We start from the raw sequence: 6025 nt of genomic DNA on the forward strand, positions 1-6025 counted from the left end.
TTGTATTTCTCTTTCTTCTCATTCCCATCTGCTCAAGGAGCTCATTTTTGACTGATTATCCAAATTGGCCCATGTTGTTTCATTATTCAATTGAATAATTCTCTATGCAATATTAGTGCAGGGGTTTTCCCCTTCCCTCCCTCCTTCCCTCCCTCCCTCTGACTTCGCTCCCTCCTTCCCTCCCTCCCTGCCTCCCTCTCTCCCTCCCTCCCTTCCTCCCTTCTTCGTTTCCTCTTTTTCTTGTGCTTGTGGTTTCCACTCTGAGCCTGGGCATTGTTCCTTAGTGTTTTGTGGGGAAATTAGCACTTACTACTACTCCCTCCAGGGCAGCTGGGAGATCTCCAGATCTGACGGCCCATCAGGGCCATGCTCCAGGCCTGCACTATGGCGTCAGTGCCTTCCTGCAGCTCTTGACAATGGACTCTATGACTGTGTGGAGAATATACCCAAGGGCAGGAACTCCAGAGAGGACAAGGCCCAGGCCTAGTCCTCTAGCAGGCTCTGTCTGCATTGCCAATGACTGCAGTGCATACAGGGACATGCTATATCTGTAAGGGAATGATTCTGGGATGCAGCCAGAAAATGATGTATTTTGGGGCCCAAGTGAGAAGGACGTTTTTCAGAGAGAAAACCCCAAATCAACATCACTACTCCAGCCAAGGGAAGAGACTTCAGTGGAAGCCATTTCCACTTAGCCTTGATACCCACATTAGCACCAGTCTGTGACACTAGGTAGTAGGATTCTCCAACCTGTGTGTGTGTGCGTGTGTGTGTGTGTGTGTGTGTGTGTGTGTGTGTGTGTGTGCATGTGCACACACTTGTCCTTGAACCAGAACCTGGGTACTTTTCTTGAACTTTAGTGCTCATAGCTGGATGGACATTACAACTTGAGTCACAGCTCCATTTCTGGCCATTTCATGATTCTTTGGAGTTGAAAGTATCACAGATTCTCCTACCTGAGCTGTCTTTGAAGCCTAATCCTCAGATCTCACCCTCCTGAGTGGCTAGGATTACAGGAGTGAGCCACAGGCACCTGGTGCCCCTAGCTTGTCATCTTAAGGTCTGGCCATCATTCAAAGTCCTAAAACAATTAGCATGAATTACCAACAAGTGCCACGAGCACCTAGCTTTAAACTAAATATATTACTTGTCAAAACTCAGTCCTAGTGACTGGGAGTTTGGCCTAGTGGTAGAGCGCTTGCCTAGCCTGCACAAAGACCTGGGCTCAATTCTTCAGTATCATACACATAGAAAAAATCCAGAAGTGGTTCTGTGGCTCAAGTGGTAGAAATCTGGCCTTGAGAAAGCCCAAGAACGGTGCTCAAGCCCTGAGTTCAAGGCCCAGAACACACACACACACATACACACACACACACACACACACTCACACACACAAAAATTACCTCAGTCTTGGCCTCATGGTTCCCACATATATTCTTTGTTACTGTGGAATAGAGGTTGAGAGGATTGAAGTCTAGCCAATCAGTTCCCAACCAATGAACTAATGTAGTGGCAGCATTTACTCAAATCCCATCTTACAAGGCTCAGCTTAGTTCACGCTGGTGGCTTATGCCTGTACTCCTAGCTACTTAAGAGGGTGGGATCTGAAGATAAGATTCAATACCAGCATGGGCAGGAAAGCCCCTGAGCCTCTTACCGAAATTAATCAGCAGAACACTGTAAGTGGTGCTGTGGCTCAAATTGGTAGATGGCTAGTCCTGGGAAAAATGCTGAGAGTCATTGCCCAGGCCTCAAGTTCAAGCCCCATGAACAATTAAAAAAAGAAGCATGGGTGTGTGAATCTGAATGTGAATCTCCAGGTAAAATATGGCGACCCTATTTAAAACTACAAGGAAATCTGTAGTTGAAAGGGGAAAGAGCTAACTTTGAGTGAAACCATTAGAGGACCATACCCATCCTAATTGCCCACCTATCTCTTCAATCTTCTCTACCTAATGATCTGTAGTTAATTTCACAAGATCATTTAGTTTATTTTAATACTAGATGTTTTATTGATTTTTAAGTTTAATAATTCATATTGAATAATTGGCATGTTTATTCATTCTAATGTTAATTTCTGACAAGTAATGACAGCAACAGCAATAATGCTACAAGTAACTTCAAACATATACTCCGGAAACATCGTATGTAGATCATATGACAGAAATTACATGCAATACATAACTCATATCCTTGCATTGCAGAACTCCTCCTGGCTCATCCAGGATATTGTGGTGACTTTCTTCCCCATATGCATCCTTACGAACTCCACCCTCTTCCCACTGGAGTTTATAGAAAGCAATGTATGTAACCATTTTAGGCCACGATAGATGCTATTGTCTATGATTTCACAAAGGAGTACGAAAGACAAGGAGAGTACAGAATGACACTCTGTGGTGACCATGGACAACAAATCATGGTTTTTGTTGTTGTTGTACCAGTAGTGGAGCTTGAGTTTAGGGCCTGGCAGTGTGCATGAGATATTGCTCAAGGCTGGCACTCTACCAGTTGAGTCTCCAGCTTCATTTCTGACTTTGTTGGGTTGGTCGGAGATTAGACTCTGGACTGTCCTGCCGAGGCTGCAGCGACCTGTGTCCAGTGTAATCACGATTATCACAGCTAAAGTGTTGCATGCTGGTATTCTTCTAGCTTACAACAGAAACTATTAAACTGGTTTTCCTCAAGAAGAACCACTTTTGCCAATAACCAGTCCTCCCCCCTGTTCTTCAGGATTATGCTTTGTCTCTACTGGATCACAATCAGTGCATTCAGCTCCTATTCCTTTCTCCATTCAACATAAATCAATAGCCTTTGGCTCCAGGGAGGCTTAATATGGATACTGGCAATGGAGAAAGCAATGTCATATAGGAGCTTCCTAATTCACACACCCCTGACAGAAAGAGAACACAGTATGGTTCATACAGACTGGAAGAATCAGACTATACTGGAAGAATCATACTAAAGGGCTGGAGGGAGACAGGCATCTGCGGTTCCATCCTGGAACACTAGCTACTCAGAAAACTGAAATCTGAGGATTGTGGCTTGAATCCAGCCGAGGCAGTAAAGTCATGTGAGACTTTTATTTTCAAGAAACTATTCAGAAAAATCCAAAAGGGAGTCTGTGGCTCAAGCCTCAGTGATCTCCTCTTGAGTAAAAGCTCAGGGACAGCACCCAGAGCCAGATTTTAAGGACTGCTAAAAACAACAAACAAAAAATAAGAAAGAATGGGAAAGAAAAGGCGATTTTTTCCTTTTCTATTTTTGTGTGCCAGCTCTGCAGCTTGAATTCAGGGCCTGAGCACTGTCCTTAGGCTTCCTCAAGGTTAGAGCTCTGCCACTTATGCCACAGTGCCACTTCTGACTTTTTCTTATTTTAACCTATGTGGTATTGAGGAAAAAAACCCAGGTCTTGGTGCATGCCGGGCATGCACTCTAACAATACGCCAAAGTCCCTGCCCAAAAGGTAATTTTTTTCTTAATGGCTTGGACTCCAAATGCATTGAGAGTCTAATTACCCAAATTGGCCCATGTGACAAAAAGTAATAGCAAAAACCTCCATCATCAGCATCCATTGAGCTCTTCCACTCCAGAGGAAGATTAAGGATAAAATATATTTTGTCCAATCGCTCCTTTTCTTGACATTTGATCAACTTTTCCTTTCCATTCATTTTGGCAAAAAAAACAAAATAGACCTGAGAAAATATTTGTCATGTACACACACAGTTTGGTGTCATTATTCATATTGATTGTTTGGTAATGGTCATTTCTATCTGCTTGAACAAGGTGTCCACCACTCTCAGCATAAAACTTTATACCTATCATAAAATTGTTCAAATTTCCCTCTCCAACATTGCCAACCAATATCCTTCTTAAATAAGGATGAGGAAAGAGCCAAAGCTGAAAGGTGAAAATTCAGGGATGCAAAGTGAGCATCATTAGAAAAATAGGTGTTTGTTTTCTAACTTTTCCAATTAATTTCCTACCTGGAAGCTGCAGGAGCAAACACGGAGAATGTCCGGGTGTGGAATCTCTCCAGGGCTTTCCTAATGTCCCTGTTCCTCAGGCTGTAGGTTCAGCAGGGGAGTGACTACAGCATACATCACTGAGGCCAGCACATGGTTTCTGGGGGATGTTGACAGAGCTGAACCAAAGTACTCCCCCAAGCCTGTGCCATAAAACAAGCTCACGATGGACAGGTGAGAGCCACAGGTGGCGAAGGCTTTGTACTTCCCTGCTGCGGATGGGATTTTCAAAATGGAGGACAGAATTTGAAAGTAGGAGAAGAGAATGCCTGAGGCAGGGAGAACTCCAAGCAGGATGCCAATAACACACATGACTATCTCATTGCTGAAGCTGTCAGTACCTGTGACGCACCTGGGAAGGGTGGCAGAAGAAATTAGCAATGTTCACAGTCCTGAAGCAGGTAAGCTGTAAGACAATCAGATTGTGTAGCTGGGGTTCCAAAAGACCAAGTGTGAAAGACACCCAAAGTAAGGAGACACAGAGATGAGGGTTCATGATGCATGAATAATGCAGGGGGTGACAGATGGCCACAAAGCGGTCATAGGCCATAACAGTCAGGAGCATAGAATCCGTACGTGCAAAAGTGATGAAAAGAGACATCTGGGTGAGGCAGCCCCCATAGGAGATGACTCTGCTGTGACTATGGAGGTTCATCAGCAACTTAGGGATGGTGGTGGAGGTGAAGATGATGTCAATCAAGGACAGGTTGGAGAGGAAGAAGTACATGGGGATGTGGAGGTGGGGGTCAGAGGCGATGGCCAGGATGATGAGAAGATTTCCAAGAACAGTGAACAGTTACATGGACAGGAAGAGCCCAAAGAGGACAGGCTGGAGTTCAGGATCCTCTAAGAGCCCCAGGAGGAAGAATTCTGTGGCAGTGGTTACATTTTTTGTGTGAGTATGTCTCCAAACACTTAAAAAGAAAAACCAATAAAATACACTGAAATACAAAAAGAAATAAAATACCCCTGGATCTTCATGCTTTGAATGGGAATAGTGACATGTGAATAATTTACACTTAGTACTCCTACCTTTTTCTTAATTGGGGCAAAACAAGTTTACATGAAAGTCATTAATGATTTTCCTGCTCTCCTTCTTGTAATCATACATCAGATATATGAAGACAATTTAAGTATAAAACAGATCTTAAGTCACTTTAAAAAGGGAATGCAATATCCTTTCAATAATACAATAGTTGAACTGGACCGGCATTATCTCATACTGAGATTAAATTGATAGTTTAGAATGAAAACAATGTTCTGTGCCTCTTACCTCGTGTGTGTGTGTGTGTGTGTGTGTGTGTGTGTGTGTGTGTGTGTGTGCACGCGCGCGCGCGCACCCTGGTAATGGGATCACTTCATGGTTTTCCTGTAATACCTACCTACAAAAGTAGATGCATTCACTGGGAATGATGTGAAGTACCAACAGTTTAACATCCCAGCACTTTGGAGCAGAAGCAGGAGGAACATAAGTCTAAGGCCAGCCTGGGCTACATGGTAAGATCTTGTCAAAAGAAACACACACACACACACACACACACATACACACACACATACACACACACACACATACACACACACACTTCTTGGGTTTGGAAATTTAGCTCATTAGAAGTATTTGCTCATCATGGGCAAGGCCCAGTGAGAACAACTAAAAGGGCATTTCCATGATATAATTGCTATAGACATGGCAAAGGGTTTTCCATAAACGTCTCCACTGTGATGAGCAGAACTGAGGCTCTAATGGAAGAAGCCATTGCCTCTGCTCCAACGTGGCCTATGCAGTGTCAGTCAAGACATTTGAAGTGAAGATCTCTGAACTGGTGCTGGGTACCAGTGACTCACAATGATAATCCTAGCTACTCAGGAGGTTGAGATCTGAGGATTGCATTGGGAAGCCAACCATGAGACACTTATCTCTAATGAACCTGCACAAAACCAGTTTTTGAGGTGTAGCTCAAGTGGTATAGCACCAGCCTGAGAGAAAACGTGACAGGACAGCA

At 43.8% G+C, this 6025-nt stretch overlaps 1 pseudogene; it reads right to left on the bottom strand.

Annotated features, from left to right (window-relative positions):
• Window positions 1-2522: 2522 nt before the first annotated feature.
• LOC150068351 (olfactory receptor 7E24-like) overlaps window positions 2523-6025 on the bottom strand; it is a 4843-nt pseudogene continuing 1340 nt past the window's right edge.

Source organism: Megascapheus bottae, chromosome 1 (assembly GCF_031878675.1).
Source record: "Megascapheus bottae isolate mThoBot1 chromosome 1, mThoBot2.hap1, whole genome shotgun sequence".
Taxonomy (NCBI): domain Eukaryota; kingdom Metazoa; phylum Chordata; class Mammalia; order Rodentia; family Geomyidae; genus Megascapheus; species Megascapheus bottae.